General features: G+C 38.5%; 2 long non-coding RNA genes across 2 annotated transcripts; one reads left to right on the forward strand and one right to left on the reverse strand.

Annotated features, from left to right (window-relative positions):
- The first annotated feature begins 1,010 nt into the window (after positions 1-1,010).
- On the forward strand, positions 1,011-1,516 carry LOC134302573 (uncharacterized). The gene is made up of 3 exons (XR_010007547.1): positions 1,011-1,075; positions 1,234-1,330; positions 1,447-1,516. It is a non-coding gene; the product is annotated as an uncharacterized LOC134302573 (long non-coding RNA).
- Positions 1,517-9,240: 7,724 nt separating this feature from the next.
- On the reverse strand, positions 9,241-16,456 carry LOC134302516 (uncharacterized). Its single transcript, XR_010007542.1, has 3 exons — positions 16,331-16,456; positions 15,813-15,893; positions 9,241-9,505 (listed from the first exon to the last, which is right to left on the reverse strand). It is a non-coding gene; the product is annotated as an uncharacterized LOC134302516 (long non-coding RNA).
- Positions 16,457-20,520: the final 4,064 nt, after the last annotated feature.

The following is a 20,520-nucleotide window of genomic DNA, read 5'->3' on the forward strand; positions in this document are numbered from 1 at the left end:
AAATCATGTAGTGTGAACCAGACATAACTTGAGCTTCTGCCATGCTGAACTGATGTGCAAGTCAGATCTCGATGCGCAAAAAAAACAGTGGCTAGTCATGCGAAATTAAAGGGGGTAACCATAGTAACAGATTTCCGTGTACACCGTAAAAAAGAGGGGGGAATTTAAAAGATCGATCTCGCGTTTATATGAATCGATATCGAATCATTCAAATAGAGATCGATTCGAATCGAAAAATCTATTTTATAAACTCACCCCTAGTTTGTTTGTTTATTAGGATTTTAACGTCATGTTTTACACTTTTGGTTACATTCATGACAGGAACGGTAGTTATTCATTACACAAGGTTCATCAGTTCACAAGTTTATATCAAGCACAGTCTTGGACAATTTTAGTATCTTCAATTCACCTCACTAGCATGTCTTTGGACTGTGGGAGGAAACCGGAGCACCCGGAGTAAACCCACGCAGACACGGGGAGAACATGCAAACTCCACACAGAAAGGACCTGGACCGCCCCACCTGGGGTTCGAACCCAGGACCTTCTTGCTGTGAGGCGACAGTGCTACCCACCGAGTGGCCGCCCATGTGGTTTGATTTAATTTTTTTTTTTTTTTTTTACCTTTGTCAAGATGTTGATAAAGGCTAAACACAGAGGGACAAAGAAATATATAAAACTAGAAGTCAGCTTCTCAGACTTTATTAGTGCTGGAAGTGGTTTTGTGCAAAGTCATTAAAGTAGTAGTGTAACAGTAAGTTTGTTAATGAAGTGTTACTTATGTGTCAGTGCAGCAAAAGTTTATTATACCAGAAAATACCACACTAAAAGTCACATGATCTCAGTCGATGAGCAGGGCATAGAGGTGGATATGGACGTATTTCCAGAACTTGCAAAAGTCCAAGAAGTTGTTTTGTCATCTACACTGATGATGGTAAGCTGACTGTGAATTTCAGTTCAAAATCAACAATCATAAAGTTAGTCATTTAACTCTTCTGTATTTAAACACCTCACCAGCAGAATTACTCAAGAACTGACTACTCTGAGCTGACTGAATATGTGATACTCACACCTTGTGGTAGGCATAATGAAATACAAAATGGCCACCTGGTCAAAAAATATTTTGTCATCAACCACTTATTGTTTAAAATATATTTAATGTTTTACTAGAGAAGTTTTCTAAAATACAAGCAGCATTTAAAATGTTTAAATATGTTTGTTATATCTGATTTCCAGAGTTTACTTTTCTGCACCAAGGCAGTGAAGGACCCTCCTCTCCAAGTCTTACAGATACATGGTTCAACCGGTATTGGACAGCACTAGCGCAAGAAATGTAATTTTATTATTTACATATTTGTACACTTTGTTGTTAAAAACAAATGAATTGGGGTTAAGGAGTTGAATAAAATGGTTAATTTTTATTTTTTTATTTTTAATAATTGTATTTAGATAGTAGAGCAAATTCTCACTTCCAAGCCATCAGGAATGACTGTGATCAAGGAGTATGAAGAGACTGGGAGTTCCACCAGGCGATTAATGGTGAACATCATTGTAGCCCACATGCATGAAAAGGAAGGGTAAGAGGCTTGATGTTCATGACATGAGACTCTTATTTGTAAACAAGGCAAAAATGTTACCAAAAAACATTTCTTTTTCTTCTTTACAGGAGAGCTGTAAGTAAAGCAACAAAAGAGTTTCATGCCCTTGGGATTGTGTCACTCTTCCTATCCTTAAAGGATCCAAATTCGAAAAAGGGATATGTGAGTTTACATTATAATCATAGTGTAAATTAAAGATTTTCAGCTACATTTTGGCTTGTTTATTATTTATGTATAAGCAGTCGGGGTGGGCTATATGACCCTAAAATAATATCACAATATTTCAGATTATTTTTGCAATAACTATATTTTTGGCGATATAACAAAACACTGAACAATATTTTATTTCTTTCAAGAAAACACTATTGCAAAAAAAAATAATAATAATGTTCAGGTTTTATTTAGAATTAATATGAGTTTCAAACACTTCGTAGATAAATGTAAGAAGTTGTAAGAAATATGTTATAATTATGCCCACTTTTCTGTATTTTGTCTTTCAAATAAAAATAATGTAACAATATAAAGTCAGGCGATTTCCATAGTGGTGGCCAGACTGAGACCATTGCTCACACACAGGGGTGGCACAGAAACTGACATTTTTTTTATGTGGTCATTCACTCATTTATCTATACAGGCAGTGAGTGCCATGTAGAATTACATCACGAAGACCCGCATACTAATAATAAGCTTTTTTTCTCTTTCTATTTTCCCTGACAAGTAAAAAACATAATATAGCAACCTTAACATTATGAGGAAGAATTTCAAAGCTATTCATTTGCAATACTTTATCATTTGGCTCCCAACTTGTGTGTAATGATGACACCAAGTTGAACCCCAGAACATGCCAGTGTGAATTTTCTTTCAACAATATGATACAGACTGACCAACACTATTAAGCCAAATCAGCATTGAAAATTTACTTTACTTTTAATAGCCTTCTACAATGCTGGAGCCTCTTAAAACAGAAGATTTTCTTTTAACCCCTTAACGCCGCTTGTCGCGAATTCGCAATGCCGGTTTGTGCTTATTGAATACGTTCCTAGGAACCTTTTGCAAGCACTAGTTTCTCGTAGGACCGGTCGGAGTGGGAACTACATGCGATTCACGGAAGCTAACCTGTCGGATAGTGACTTGTGCATCTTGCGGCTGCAAATTTGGAGAAATTGTTCAATTTGATGCAGGTTGTGCTAAGATAAAAATACGTACAATCTTATTGATTGCTTCTACAGCTGAGATATTGGAATAGATTTAATGTGGCGAATATTTTTTCTGTTATTTGAAGTTTTCTGTTTGTCGCGAATTCGCTACGTCCGACCATAACGGCTACAATCGGCCATAATGTCTGCATATAAATAATGCTGTATTTAGAATGATTTCAGCACTCACGTGCACTTTCTTTAGGAAATGCCATTCTAGTTCATTTGTATAATCATTGTAAAATAGCATGTATGTATGTATCTACTGTATATGTATGTACTGTATGTATGTGTGTGTATATATATATATATATATATATATATATATATATATATATATATATATATATATATATATATATATATATATGTGTGTATATATATATATATGTTTATGTAGGTATATGTATTATATTATTACATACTATATATATATATATATATACAGGGCTGGACTGGGAACAAAATTCAGCCCTGGACTTTTTTCTTGACCAGCCCACTACAAGCACATTGCGCCACACATATCACCCCCTAATCAAATGTTAGATGATTGATATTAATAGTTTTCATCTATCTTACCACTAAAGTTAATAACTCACTATAATAAAAATTAAAATAATAAAAAAATAACTACAAACAAATATATATATATATTTCCAACACTTTCCTTTGGGATTAATAGTTCTATCCATCTATCACACACATAAAATTTACAATTTCTTAAATGGTTCTATTGGATTTCCCCATCCTGTCTCATTAAACCGCAAGAAATAAAATTAAACCTTTCTTTCATTAAACCTTTAACACTGGTAAATATGCTTTTTTCGCACTTTTACTCACACGTGATTCATGTTTGTTCCAAATTAGTGCATTGCTCCGATGAGCAAAGAAATAAATACTTTATATGTTGACAAGGGAAATTAACCATGTGCGCTATGAACATAATCAGTCTAAAAATGTCCTGAACAACTGCATTGTTCCTTTCTGTATTACAGAGGACAAGATAGTGTTTACTTTTTCTGAACAGCAGAGACTAATGGTACCATCTCAAATTATATCCACCGCCCTATGTAGTGCACTATGTTGGACATGACATCATAGAACTTTTACAGAAATCGTCCTTAAAACGGCTGGTTTAAAGCCCCTGATATCCAACAGTAGCTTAGATAACTACTTATTAATCATTAGTGACTGTTAAAAGAAATGTTTTGTACTGTTAGGAAGTACCCTAAGTAGGGCATAGGCGACATTTGAGATGGGCCCACAGTCTCTTCTTAAACGGCGTTACTAACGAAGCAGAGGCTCTGAACTCTAACTTTTCCTTTTCTGCTCTCTGGATATGCTGTAGTTCCTCACTGCCAAACAGGTTGTCCAGTTTCCTGCACTTTTCTGCATCTGCTTGCAGCTTTTTCTGTTTTTTTATCACGGGCTTTTTCTGCGCCTCCTTTACGCTTTTTCGACCCTTTCACCATCTCGCACTCATTCATAGTTTTTGTACTGGTGCTTGTGATTACGGTTTATCCTGGGGGAGGGACATTTCTGTGATTGGCCAATGGACATGCAGTGAGGATACTGTGGTGGGCCAATGCACACTTCAGGATTATTATTCAGGAATATTTAAAACAGAATGTATTTTTCACTCTCTCAGCGGCCCACATACAGAGCGGCCCACCGGGAAAACTCCCGACCGTCCCGATGGCCAGTCCATCCCTGTATATATATATATATATATGTGTGTGTATATATATATATATATATGTATATGTAGGTATATGTATTATATTATTACATACTATATATATATATATATATATATATATATATATACAGTATATACAGGGGTTGGACAAAATAACTGAAACACCTGGTTTTAGACCACAATAATTCATTAGTATGGTGTAGGGCTTCCTTTTGCGGCCAATACAGCGTCAATTCGTCTTGGAAATGACATATACAAGTCCTGCACAGTGGTCAGAGGGATTTTAAGCCATTCTTCTTGCAGGATAGTGGCCAGGTCACTACGTGATGCTAAATAATATTTAGATCTGGTGACTGTGCAGGCCATGGGAGATGTTCAACTTCACTTTCATGTTCATCAAACCAATCTTTCACCAGTCTTGCTGTGTGTATTGGTGCATTGTCATCCTGATACACGGCACCGCCATTGGATGCACATGGTCCTCCAGAATGGTTCGGTAGTCCTTGGCAGTGACGCGCCCATCTAGCACAAGTATTGGGCCAAGGGAATGCCATGATATGGCAGCCCAAACCATCACTGATCCACCCCCATGCTTCACTCTGGGCATGCAACAGTCTGGGTGGTACGCTTCTTTGGGGCTTCTCCACACCGTAACTCTCCTGGATGTGGGGAAAACAGTAAAGGTGGACTCATCAGAGAACAATACATGTTTCACATTGTCCACAGCCCAAGATTTGCGCTCCTTGCACCATTGAAACCGACGTTTGGCATTGGCAAGAGTGACCAAGGGTTTGGCTATAGCAGCCCGGCCGTGTATATCGACCCTGTGGAGCTCCCGACGGACAGTTCTGGTGGAAACAGGAGAGTTGAGGTGCACATTTAATTCTGCCGTGATTTGGGCAGCCGTGGTTTTATGTTTTTTGGATACAATCCGGGTTAGCACCCGAACATCCTTTTCAGACAGCTTCCTCTTGCGTCCACAGTTAATCCTGTTGGATGTGGTTTGTCCTTCTTGGTGGTATGCTGACATTACCCTGGATACCGTGGCTCTTGATACATCACAAAGACTTGCTGTCTTGGTCACAGATGCGCCAGCAAGACGTGCACCAACAATTTGTCCTCTTTTGAACTCTGGTATGTCACCCATAATGTTGTGTGCATTGCAATATTTTGAGCAAAACTGTGCTCTTACCCTGCTAATTGAACCTTCACACTCTGCTCTTACTGGTGCAATGTGCAATTAATGAAGATTTTCCACCAGACTGGTCCAATTTAGCCATGAAACCTCCCACACTAAAATGACAGGTGTTTCAGTTATTTTGTCCAACCCCTGTATATATGTATACATATATATATTATTATTATTATTAGTGTGGAGTTTGCATGTGCTCCCTGTGTCCACGTGGGTTTCCTCTGGGAGCTCCGGTTTACTCCCACAGTCCAATGACATGCAAGTGAGGTGAATTGGAGATACAAAATTGTCCATGACTGTGTTCAATATAACCTTGTGAACTGATGAATCTTGTGTAATGAGTAACTACCGTTCCTGTCATGAATGTAACCAAAGTGTAAAACATGACGTTAAAATCCTAATAAACAAACTATATTATATGTATAGTGTATTATTATATTATTATGACATATACAGTGCATCACAAAAGTGAGTACACCCCTCACATTTCTGCAAATATTTTATTATATCTTTTCATGGGACAACACTATAGAAATAAAACTTGGATATAACTTAGAGTAGTCAGTGTACAACTTGTATAGCAGTGTAGATTTACTGTCTTCTGAAAATAACTCAACACACAGCCATTAATGTCTAAATAGCTGGCAACATAAGTGAGTACACCCCACAGTGAACATGTCCAAATTGTGCCCAAAGTGTCAATATTTTGTGTGACCACCATTATTATCCAGCACTGCCTTAACCCTCCTGGGCATGGAATTCACCAGAGCTGCACAGGTTGCTACTGGAATCCTCTTCCACTCCTCCATGATGACATCACGGAGCTGGTGAATGTTAGACACCTTGAACTCCTCCACCTTCCACTTGAGGATGCACCACAGGTGCTCAATTGGGTTTAGTCCATCACCTTTACCTTCAGCTTCCTCAGCAAGGCAGTTGTCATCTTGGAGGTTGTGTTTGGGGTCGTTATCCTGTTGGAAAACTGCCATGAGGCCCAGTTTTCGAAGGGAGGGGATCATGCTCTGTTTCAGAATGTCACAGTACATGTTGGAATTCATGTTTCCCTCAATGAACTGCAGCTCCCCAGTGCCAGCAACACTCATGCAGCCCAAGACCATGATGCTACCACCACCATGCTTGACTGTAGGCAAGATACAGTTGTCTTGGTACTTCTCACCAGGGCGCCGCCACACATGCTGGACACCATCTGAGCCAAACAAGTTTATCTTGGTCTCGTCAGACCACAGGGCATTCCAGTAATCCATGTTCTTGGACTGCTTGTCTTCAGCAAACTGTTTGCGGGCTTTCTTGTGCGTCAGCTTCCTTCTGGGATGACGACCATGCAGACCGAGTTGATGCAGTGTGTGGCGTATGGTCTGAGCACTGACAGGCTGACCTCCCACGTCTTCAACCTCTGCAGCAATGCTGGCAGCACTCATGTGTCTATTTTTTAAAGCCAACCTCTGGATATGACGCCGAACACGTGGACTCAACTTCTTTGGTCGACCCTGGCGAAGCCTGTTCCGAGTGGAACCTGTCCTGGAAAACCGCTGTATGACCTTGGCCACCATGCTGTAGCTCAGTTTCAGGGTGTTAGCAATCTTCTTATAGCCCAGGCCATCTTTGTGGAGAGCAACAATTCTATTTCTCACATCCTCAGAGAGTTCTTTGCCATGAGGTGCCATGTTGAATATCCAGTAGCCAGTATGAGAGAATTGTACCCAAAACACCAAATTTAACAGCCCTGCTCCCCATTTACACCTGGGACCTTGACACATGACACCAGGGAGGGACAACAACACATTTGGGCACAATTTGGACATGTTCACTGTGGGGTGTACTCACTTATGTTGCCAGCTATTTAGACATTAATGGCTGTGTGTAGAGTTATTTTCAGAAGACAGTAAATCTACACTGCTATACAAGCTGTACACTGAGTTATATCCAAGTTTCATGTCTATAGTGTTGTCCCATGAAAAGATATAATGAAATATTTGCAGAAATGTGAGGGGTGTACTCACTTTTGTGATACACTGTATATGTGAATGTACTGTATATGTATGTATGTTAGTCTACATACCTAAATGTAAAGTCTCAATATCTGAAACGGAAGACGTTTCATTACTTTTTTTTTTTTTACCATTTATGCCTGTTTACCATTTTTTACTATTTATGCCTGTTGTCGCTAATTTGCAACATACCCAAATTTATATCTATTTTATGTGCTATGGACACATTTACAATCTCCACTTAATGTAGCATCGGCTTTAAAGCAAAAACACAAAAAAATTTTTGATGTAAGTTCAGGCATTAAGGGGTTAAATAAGTGTTATTTAACTGCTATTAAATTGTTTTCCAACCAAATCCGCCCAATCTGGTGTATAACCGCCCAACTCGTAGCGCGCCACAATTACTACTCAGTACAGTAGCAGTATTAGTACTAAGTAATAGTAGTACTACATCTGTGTTGGTGGTTGACATTAATGTTGAGAGTATTCCTGCACTGGTTGGTGGAGGTGCGCTGTGTAAACCTGCGTACAGAAATACTTCCATAAAAAAGTTGCCGGTGAAGCGGTGGTTGGGGTTTGGGTTGCCAAAGATTAATTTATGGTGGACTTGGAGTTTTTGGAACGAGCTCCTCCAGTGCCGCTTTCTGCCATACTCGGTGCTGTGCCCAAATGACCCACGTAACGAATGTACGCCATTTGCGTAGCTGTGTGACTTCATTACGTAAAGTACGCAGAATATCGCTATCATCACGATATGGGATTTTTTTTATCGTTTTAAAAATTATACAAGTACAGTGGAACCTCGGTATACGTCTGATTTGGTTTAAGTCCAACTTGGTATACGTCCTGTTTGGATGTGAAAAAGTTAGCTTGGTATACGACCTTTGTTTGGAATACGACTCGTGTGCTAGTACTTGTACGGGTCAAAATCAGTCACGACACCGCACGCTACTCTTGTTTACCTCTCACGAGTCATTACGCCAGTTGCTACCATTCAGTAAACAAGTAAACAGTAAACAATATAATTTTCAGGTACTGTACTACAGATACTGTAGTCCCGTTAACGGTGTGCCGTGTTGCTAGGCAACATGAGAGAACATAACATTCGCAAACTATGACACTATTTCTTGGACGAAACACCTGCTTAATGATCAGGATTACTGTTTATATTAATCTGGACATTTTCATGTATAGTACATGACTTAAAATAGTGTACTTTTTCTTTTTGTTTTCTTTTCAGTGGTGCATTAATATGGAATGATGTGAGGTGGTCAGAGGTGCGCTTTTATCGGGGATTTTACAACGGCTTTGAACGCAGCTCGGCCAATCAGATCTTAGGACCAAAACTATCCATTTTATAACTTATTTTATACAACCCCATCAACGTATAATATGCCAATAACAATAGGATTTATTTCATGGGAACAGATTAGTCATTGTATACGTCCTGTTTGGTATAAGTCCAAGGTTCTGGAATGGATTAAGGACGTATACAGAGGTTCCACTGTATTATCGTAAATGATATGATATAGCACACCCCTAATAAGCAGCATACATTTATTAGGTCAATCAAAAAACTTTATTCCAAACAAGTACACTCTTATTTTTAGGAACATTTCTATGACCTTCAGAGCAACAAAGGCTTTTTTGAGTGGCGTGTGAAGACTTCAGTCCAAAGCTGAATCTACATCCCATAACAGAGTGGAGCTAACGAGAGGCCCCACATCATCAAGAACATTTGGTTCCATAGATGACCAGCAAACAGGAGATGTATGGAGGTCATGTCTTTACTTCACCACACCACAGACCGTGACCTAGATTTTCAAAAGATGAGAGAAACATTTCATTATCGTCAAAAGATGCTCCATGACCCTCAGCAATCATCAGACTTAATTCAAATGTTTCCACGTTTTTTGGACATTAAGGAACTGGTCAGTTATAAATGTGAACTTGGTAAACATTTATAAAAAATAATTAATTAATTCACTTTGTGATTGTAATGGTAGTCCTTTGTTTTAGATTTTGCGAGACTTCTTGTTGATGTTTGGAGCAGAGACTGCTTCCCGGTTCCTGGAAAAATGGAACCCCAGTTTTAAAGACAAGGTCATCCAAGAGGCCAGGACCCTCAGGGAGACGTGACTTAAGAAAATTGCTGGAATCTGCCCTGAATGACAAATCAGACACTGCTGATGAGCCTGGTATTACAAGTTATACTTCATTAGGGTAGTAATGAGTTGTCTAAAAATCTCAATAGTCTGCCGAAGTTTCTTCAGTAAACTTCGGCGACAATCATTTTGTGTCATTGCAAAACTTTGTGATCTTAATGTGAACCCATACACTAATGCTGTGATGTTTTTACTTCCTGAAATATTCTAACTCAAGACTTGATTTTATGGCTGCACTGTTTTCAAAATATTTTGGATGAATGGCAAAGTTTGTATTGACCAGCCCATTTTAAACAGTGAGTTTTAGGATGTTATGAATAGCTGAATATAGAGGTTACCTTGTCCTCTTCAAGGTAGAAATGTTAGAAATGTTAAAAAAAATTTAACAATAAACAAACACTTGTTTTTGGGTGACACTGATATTATTAATGATAAACGTATCAATAAAAAAAGGTCTGATCCTTATTTAATTGTTATTATATTCCCCCTTCCAAATCTTTATGGATATCAATGTTTCCTGACTTAATATGGGAACAGGGTATCTGCAGGTATTGGGAAATTAAATTTAAGACTTTTTAAGACTTTTTAATACCACTCAGACAAAAATTAAGACCACTGTCGCAGTAACAACGCAGCAAAAAGCACACCTCAACATTATGTTTACAGACTTTATTGTAAGCATGCGAGTGCTGTATTTTCTGTTTAACCAATATTTAATGATTTAAACTTAAATGAACAGTTTTGTATAAACCAAAACCATTTATACTTATGTTTTGTATAAACCAGAACCGTCTGTACACTAAAAACGGGGTCTTAATTTTCTCAAATGCATACACTATATTGCCAAAAGTTTTCACTCCACCATCCAAATAATTGAATTCTCTCTCTCTCTCTGTGTGTGTCTTGCTCGCTCTTTATTATAACTGATTGATTCCCTCCACTGATGTGAAGCTGAATAGGTGTATTACAGTCGATAAGAACTGCGCAAAAAAACAAAAAAAAAAATACACTTAACGGCTCCCTGAGGCACGGCTCTGTTCATTTCGTTCATTTTAAAGAGCCGTTCAATAGAATCGGCTCGTTAGCGAACGATCCATCACTACCCACTGTCTCTTCGGACAGATCACACATAAAACAGACCGGCAGATCGCACTCACATACTAGCTGTCGGTTGTGAACGAGCTCTTCCAAGGATTTCAAGCACTTGTACGAACCCTGTTATTAAATTAGCGCCCCTCGGAACCATTAAGACTGCCGTCGGTTCCGCTTAGTTCAATCCGCTGTTTAGACATTTAAACAACTTGCATACGAAATCTGAAAATTACGAGATACAATCCGTGAAAATCAAAACAAAATTGTATTTACACTCTGTGGCATTTTTAAGACCAGTGGCAGATGAATTTAAGACTTAAAACAAATTAAGGCCTTTTTTAAGATACACAAATTTAAGACTTTTTAAGGCTTTTTAAGGATCCGCGGACACCCTGGGGAAGATACTTGGAGTGTACTTAAACGATATTGTATTGCGAATAAAACTAAAAAAGTATTTTTTAAGATAATACAAGATTTATCCTGCCCATAGGTTACTTTGGAAAGATTCAGACTGGATATAGATTATTGTTGTTCTTTCGGTAATGGAGACAGAAACTATTGAGCATCTTTTTTTTTTATGTCCCATTGTATCTATGTTTTGGCATGAGATGGTTCAGTTTTTGAATAAAAAAAAAATTTACATGAATGTCTTTGGATATGCAAGTTGTTATTACATTTCTACAGAGATGGTACCCCTACAAATAGAAAATATGTGATTTATTTTTTATTCTTGGTAAATATCATATACATCAAGCTAAATGGTGTAGTTTTAATCCCTGTTGATTTCAGTGTGAAAGTTTTTTAACATTTTACTGTTAGATCAGATTATTGGATGAATCAGAATGGAGATGAGTGAGGACATATATGAGAATAATGAATCTTACATGAATGAGAACAGAAACAAGCAGCAGCCTCCAAACTCAGGTGACACACACACACACACACACACACACACACACACACACACACACATATATATATATATATATATATGACCATAATATGACCATTGTCATATTATGGTAGTGTTTTAGTTTCAGGAGGGTCTAGATCAGTCGTGTCAATCTCTTTTGTGACAGAGAATGAGAGCAAAACAACAAAAAAGTAGTTTTGGTCAAATTAACTAAATAAAACAATAAGAGCCCAATTGTATCATGTACATAACATGTAATCCTGTGTGGGGTAACAGTAAGAACCATGCCTGAGTATTTAATATAGCTCTTCTTAACTACATTGACTATCAAATTTTCCAAGAACAAGAAAGCTAGAAAAGCTTTGGCATTACTGGAAGAGTTTGGAAGTATTTCTGTGTAATGCTCACTGTGTAATGTAATGTTTGTAATGTGTGTTTATGTTCAACGATGTAAGAATATGTTTCAAATAAAAAAAGGAATCTATAACGATCGGCTAAGAGCGCACGCACACACACACCTACACACACCCACACCTACACACACCTACAAACACACACACACCTACACACACCTACACACACCTACAAACACACACACACCTACACACAGATAGCGTATTAAATCCGTTATCTGATATACAATCTAGTGCACTGTGTAGGGAACATGTTTAATATACTGTCTAGTGCACTAATGAGGGAACATGAATTCATATATAAAATACTATAGTGCACTATGTAGGATACATAAATCTATTTTCTTTCACACTATCTAGAGCACTATGTAGTACACATTAATTTGTTTGGGGCACGAACAGTTAGCTTAGTAGCTCAGTTAGCAGCTCCTAAAAGTTCTGTTATCACCCACATCCTTTAATGTGTGCAAAAGCTTTTATAGTTTAGTTTTTTTGGTCCGGGGTTACCTTCCGGAAATGAATTTTTGCACCTTGGGATGTCTCTGTAGCTGTTAGCACCGCGGCTAATCTGCTCTACCGAACCTCGCTGTTAGCACCGCGGCTAATCTGCTCTACCGAACCTCGCTGTTAGCACCGCGGCTAATCTGCTCTACCGAACCTCGCTGTTAGCACCGCGGCTAATCTGCTCTACCGAACCTCGCTGTTAGCACCGCGGCTAATCTGCTCTACCGAACCTCGCTGTTAGTGTAACAGTGTAAAAAAGATGCATATGTTTGTGTATAGTTATGAAATTCTTGCAAATGAGTTTGGCACCACCTTTTGGTCACATGCCGCCAGCACCCTTTTATATAACCAGCTGCATTCTGGGAGATCCACAGCACATAGACGGAGCAGTGCTGTGTGAAGTCCGTCTCAGCAGAGCTCCCAAAATATTGCTAAAAAATATACTTTTATCACGTTGGTAACTATTCAGCTCTGCTGTGTTTTGTTTAATAGCAATGTGTAGATCAATATTTGTGAGCTGGTGGTTAATATAAGCTATTTTGCATCTTTTTAATCGGAGTTTGTTAATCGCACGTGCTCAGTTAATAATGAGCCCATTCTGTTTAGGCTGGCTGGCTGATCGTTTTGTAACTGTGATTGCTGAACTCATTGCAGGTAGGTTTGTTTGTTTGTTTGTTTATCATAAAAGATTATTTATTCATTTGTCTAAGTTTACGTTGTAAAAAATGTTTTGGCATTGCCGCCATTGTAGTGTTTGTGTCCGCCACAAGACGGCAGTGTTCTTTTTGTTTTGTTATATGTATAAAGAAAACTGTAAACTGCCGACAGCACATAGACGGAGCAGTGCTGTGGGCTGGCTGGCTGATCGTTTTGTAACTGTGATTGCTGAACTCATTGCAGGCATATGAATAAAGAAACCCCTTCATCCACCAACCAGTGTCGTGTGATAAAAGGACAGGACGAGACACTAAAGGTCACATTGGTGCCGTGACTCGTGACTTCAATCAAGAACTGGAGGTCGTCCTGTCGTCACTTCAGGTGGAAGCCAAGCAAAGCATTAAGTGGCCTGTCACGTGCAGTTCTCTTCTATTTTTATTTGGGTGTTTGTTGTTACCATATTTGTTTTAAGTCAGAAAGATGTTTTCTAGTCCTGGTAACCAGCCTATTTTAAATACACCAGCGCCATCTGTTGGTAGAGGGAAGGGAAAATTTACACCGATACCTTTTTCTGTTGGTAACTGTCAACCATATTGATGTACCTGATCTTGATCAAGTGCCTGTAGCAAGCATACCCTCTGCATCTCACCAAAGTAGTGTTCCACATACTTTAGACCCTGTAACTGCATCCACACCAAACTTAACACATGACTACTCTGGTTTGGTCGATAGCATGAGCAGCATAATACAACAGCTTGGTCAACAGTTAGCTGATAGCATAATAGCTCACATTCCAGCTTCTAGCCCAACAGCTTCTCATTCTGACAATGCACAAGTAGACACCAGCCTTAAGTCTCAGTCCACAAACAGCCAGGTTATGGATCCGTCTCAGGTTCATATAGTCACACCTAGGAAAATTAAAGAACCTCCAACTTTTAAAGGAGATGGCTCAGACACTGTTTCTATACAAGAATGGGAGGATCTTATGAAAACCTTCATTAAAAGAACCAATATAAGTTTGGGGGAGCAGGCTGAAGAAATCCTTATGCACCTGCAGGGGAAAGCAAAAGATGTTGTAAGGTTTGGAATTCGTAACAGTAATCTCAACATTCAGAGTAACCCCGATGTGATTTATAGTGTCCTGAGGAAACACTTTAGCTGCACTAAGTATTCTTCTCTTCCTCTGGCTGACTTCTACACAACATTGCCTAAGGACAAGGAAAACCCCTTTGATTATTGGTTGAGACTGAATAAAGCTGCTGACACTGCCGCAGACTGTCTGACCGAACAGGGTAAGACACTAGATAACCCAGCATTAGAAGTGACGCGCATGTTTATCAGAAACTGCCCAAGCAAAGACTTAGCCCTTACTTTTAGATCCAAACCCATTGATAAGTGGACAGCAGAAGAAGTACAGGAAGTGTTGAATGAATATCATGCCGAAACTAGCTTTTCAGCTGCTGCACCTGTGTTTACTGGAGGGAAGGTGAGCGTTGCTGTAAACAAGGTAGAGGTGGGTCCTAACCCAGTCAATAATTCAAGTGATCAGATTTCACAACAGATGCCAAGCCCAGACCATGCCAGTTTAGCTCGTGTTGTGGAGATGCTGGAAAAGATTTTGCTTCATGGCACTGACGTACAGTCTGGCTTTCGGAGAGGAAATGCCTACAAGCTACCGAGAATTGAAGGCTTTGACAAAACACCTTGTTCAATTTGCAGTGATACCACTCACTCTGCCCTTTCTCACTGCCGTGAAAAGAAACTGTGTTTCCAGTGTCATTCAGCTGGCCATGCACGCCGCAACTGCCCAGTGAAGACAAGCGTCATCCCTCAGCATCAGGAAAACTAACCAGTCTGCACTTCAGGGAGGGCAGCGCAGACAAGCATGATGTGCCTCCCAACAATAACATTGGATCTGCTGAGTTTCACGATTATGATTCGCTTTTTGAATTAAGCAGTACTAGTTTAGTTTCATCCAAAACATTAATTTTTCTTGGTTCTCAGAGAATTGCTACAGTTGATAGCTTATTCTACGCAGAGGTGACTTTGCACAATGGTCCCAATTTCAGAGCTATGATAGACAGTGGATCAATGGCCTGCACATTAAGTGAAGCTGCTGAGGCAGGCCTTTTATTACATTGTCCTGACATTATCAAGGAAGTGACTGAGGATATTGTCATTGTTGGCTGTGGGGGTCACCATGTAACTCCTAAGGGCTTGTATAATCTTGATGTTACTGTCTATGGGTGTAGAATGGTTATTCCTGCACTAGTTGTACCAGGCCAAACAGAGCAGATGCTCTTGGGCAGCAATGCAATTAAGCACCTCTTGACGTCCTTGAAAGACACTGATAGTTATTGGAAGTTAATGTCCTTACCATGCGGTGATCAGAATGATGAGCTTTGTCAATTCATGTGTCTGTTGTCCAATACAGAAAGATGGAGGGGTGGTCCTGTTCCTGATAGAGTGGGCACAATACAGGTTAAAAAATGTGTGACGCTTGAACCACAGAGTGAACATCTTGTCTGGGGCAGGTTACCTAATACATCTTCAATGTCTGCAGGCAGCACAGTAATTGTTGAACCTACTCAGTCAAAAGCTAGGCCTAAGCACATCCTTGTTGGGAGGGTTGTTACACCTTTATGGGGTGATAGATGGGTGCCTGTCAAAGTAATCAATCCCACTTCTGACACCAATGTGGCGCCGGCGAGCAGGAAGGCGAGCGTCGGGACCACTGAGTGAACTGCCAAAGGCAGCTCACTCGCGGCCCCGACGCTCGCCTTCCTGCTCGCCGGCGCCACATTAGCACCGCGGCTAATCTGCTCTACTGAACCTGGTTAGTTGGCACCTGTGTTGTTGGCACATTCCCGGCTGTCTGTCTGTACTGCGGCTTACCAGCGTCGTTGTTGTTGTCGTTGTTGTTGTTGTTGTTGTCGTTTTCGTATTCGTATTCGTATTTTTTCTTCTTCTCCTTCTTCACCCACTTCGTCTCCTACTTCGTCTCCTACTTATATACCTTTTTCATGGTGGATGGCAACTAAATTTTTGTTGCATTACCGCCACCATCTGGACTGGAGTGTGGAACCAGTAGTTTGTGTAAGAGCATTAAAGACTCGAACAAACCATCACCTTCACAGCTTCTCTCTCCAGGTAATCAGTTTACTAAACAAGGATAACTCCCTCATCCCTCTGTTTTAAATAAATGTTCATGGTTTCACACGAGCGTCCCACATTTCATATTTTTATACAATTAATGCAAATATGCACCTTATGTGTAAATTATCTCTGTTGCACAATTTTTATCACTGCTATGATATATATATATATATATATATATATGTGTGTGTGTGTGGGTGTGTGCGTGTGTGGGTGAAAGACGAATAGGGTGTTCCAAGTACCAAAAAAAATAAAATGGTTAAATTGTATAATTTTTTCATTTAATATTGTGCACAAATGTGTCACCTATGTAAATATTTATAAGTTTAGTATATCTCTTACAAAAGATTTCAAACCTCAGAAGAAACCGTGCTTACTCTGTTTTAAATTTTCTGTGCATTGTTTGTACTCTAATGTGTCTTGGGATTTTGTTTATTTGTATACAAGATGTTTTTGCTACACAGTCTATTCTATTTGAAACCCAATCAAACTCCATTTTCTATGAAGCAGGCCTGGATTCTCTTGCATTCACATAAAATATATATATATATATATATAATAATTACTTATTACAGTTATTTTAAGCAAATGTTTTTGTTGCACTGTATGATGATTTTATGTTGCACTGAATGACATACTCCAGATTATCCTGTTACATCAGAATATTCATGACTTAATTTGTTTTTAAGTTCATTATTGATTAAAGTAGCAGTAGTAGAATGAAATTATGCCACACCAGTGGCAAGTATGTGTTATAATATTACATCATGAAAAAAGTAAGGCAATCAAAAACATAAACTTTATTCTGAAATAAAACAAGAAACTTGCATAAAACGTGATGTAACATGAGATCATTTAAAGTCCTGTCATAGCATTAAAAATGGTTGCTGTTAAAGCATTTCAATATATTCATAAAGCATTTTAATATTAAAACTTGGCTAATGAAACCATTATAACAACTTGTAAGGCACCAGAACAGTGTGGATGTGTGGAATTTGTGTGAAATGTATTTAGTAGTAAAAACCATTTGAAGTCACATTTTATTTTGTATTTTATTTTGTAGCAGCTAACTTGCACCTCATCTCCTACCCCCAATGAATGGCAGGTCATCGTACTTGACAATAACAAAATCTCATGGACCGCTTCATCATACTTCATCAAAAACATAATTATTAATCTTCATTGTAATTACTGCTCTTATTAAGGAAGCCTAGAATGGAAAAAAGTGGTTTTAATATTTAAAAATAATTTTAAAACATTAAAAAGTCACTATAACAATGTCATTGTCAATTTAGTGCAACAGCGAAATTATGTTGCTGACTGTTGTTGTACTGAATGACAGAAATTTTACTTTAGCACACTTTACAGTTATCCCAGTGGTTAGCCAAAGCTAACATTGACCTTAGCTCAAAGACATTTCTACACATATTCACATTTAAATGTTAATAACCTTGTCTGTTTACAAGAGTATCCGTAATATTACGTTTTGTGTTGTACTGAATGACACTCAGTTTTGTTCTTTAATGTACTATGTCAGTAAAAAGACATTTTTATCAAATAATGTTAACATTAATTGACCTTGTGTGTGTGCTGAAGGGTCCCCAGGAGTCTTCTTTTGTTGTTATAATTGGTCACATGACTGCAGTAACTTGATTGCATATTAAAATAAGGCTTTTTATTAACATTGTACTGAATGACAACTGAAGATTGGAAAAATGGGGACTGAAAGTATCCTGAAAGTATTATTAATATGAATCTGGGTACCTCCCGGAAATGAGTTTTTGCAACTTGGGATGTCTTATATATACAGAGGTGGACAGTAACGAATTACATTTACTCGGGTTACTGTAATTGAGTAGTTTTTTTGTGTACTTGTACTTTTTAAAGTAGATTTTACAGCCTGTTAATTTCAATTTCAATCTCTTCCTATACTGGTTGTTGTATAAATGACAGTTTAGTGAACGAATCACAAATTTAAGCTTTTTACCGGGAAAGACGCGATAATACATAAAGTATTCATTAGTTAGGTGAATAAAACATTTGGGTATGGATTTATATATTCTGGAAACATACAAGATGCTCTTATATAAAGTGGATTAATCCCTAATGGAGCAACACATGGATATTGATCAGGTAAACATTTAAGTGCTTATGATTTTCTGCTGCTGTGTGATTGATCTGGGTCGCGGTTCTGCTGTTTACGGTTGGCTCTCATTTTGAAATATAGTGATTTATTATGTTCATTTATTTGAGTATTTATTTAAGTAAAATGGACAGCATAAATGTGTTTGTGGGATTACTCAGTTAAAGCATCTTTCCAAGCAATCGTATACACTTCCAGTGTAGTGTGACGCCACTTGCGTTCTAATTTCCGTGCTGCTTGTTTAAGTGCGCATGTGTGGTCATTGTACCATGGAGCAAGTTTTTTCTCCCTAATCAGTTTGGTTGGGGCTACGTTATCTAAGGTTGTGCGCAGTACGGTCTCTAGGTTTTGAGTTGCCTGATCTAGCTCTTTAGGTTCTGATGCTGATATACACTCCTGATCAAAATCTTAAGACCAGTTAAAAAATTGCAAGAATTAGCATTTTGCACTATTGGATCTTAAGAAGGTTCTAAGTAGAGCTTCACAATGCTAAAAGAAGAAATGGGTGCAAGAGACAAAAACTTTTGAGCAGCGAATTTATTGAAAACAACAATTTAACTGAAATAGGCTGTTCATCAGCTGATCAAAAGTTTAAGACCATAGCTCAAAAAAAAACAAAAACCCCCTCAAAACAGAAATCAAAGTGTCAGAAAAGGACTCAGTAATGAGTAGCTCCACAATTCTTGTTGATCACTTCAAACAATCGTTTAGACATGCTTGATGCAGGAGGCTAGTTTCCAGGAGGCTAGTGGGAACGTTGCTCCAAGTGTTGAAGATGGCTTCACGAAGGGCATCCACTGTCTGGAACTGATGTCCATTTTTGTAAACTTCCCTTGCCATCCATCCAAAAATGTTCTCAATCGGATTTAGATCAGGGGAACACGCAGGATGGTCCAAAAGAATGACGTTATTCTTCTGGAAGAAGTCCTTTGTCAGGCGGGCATTGTCCTGTTGAAAAATCCAGTCATAACCACACAGACGAGGACCCTCAGTCATGAGGATGCCCGCTGCAACATCTCCACATAGCCAGCTGCTGTTTGACACCCCTGCACAACCTAAAGCTCCATTGTTCCATTAAAGGAAAAAGCACCCCAAATCATGATGGCGCCTCCCCCACTGTGCCGCATAGGTGGGATCTCCTTGTCATGCCAGTAACGTTGGAAGCCATCAGGACCGTCAAGGTTACATTTACGTTATCTAAGGTTGTCAACGGTTTCCGGTGGTACGCACGCACGCTGAGACTGTAGCCTAGTTGTTTGTTTGTTTGTAGCCATTAGCTAAATAACTTTTATATACGTATGTTTTAAACGTTAATGTTTCGCGTGTAGTTGATATAGAGTGTTATTTTGTCTATCGTAAAAAATCGCTTGTATTTACTTGTATTTTTGTCTGAAACAAAGAGCGTTTGTGTTTGTTTGTTTCTGTAGTTCAGCACTTAAACACCTTTGCTTTGTGGAGAGTTAAAGCCGTTTTCTGTTCGTAGGAATCGCGTTCCGTTTGTTTATTTTGTACACCAACGCATACACTGTAAAAAATGAGGTGTTGAAATTACTATAGTTTGCATGGATCTTTTTGAGTTGAATTAACTTTCTGTTCTATTAAGTAAATGGAACCTATCTATATATATATCAAATATTCTTAAATAAATTATCACAGTATAACTAAAATCGCTACGTTGAGTCAACTTAAATATTTTGAGTTGATTTTTAAGTTGAATCTACTCAGGTTTTGTAATAAACACAACTAAATAAAGTCAAAATGAAGGACTACAAATTCAAGTTGTACC

Source organism: Trichomycterus rosablanca, chromosome 25, assembly GCF_030014385.1.
Source record: "Trichomycterus rosablanca isolate fTriRos1 chromosome 25, fTriRos1.hap1, whole genome shotgun sequence".
NCBI lineage: Eukaryota > Metazoa > Chordata > Actinopteri > Siluriformes > Trichomycteridae > Trichomycterus > Trichomycterus rosablanca.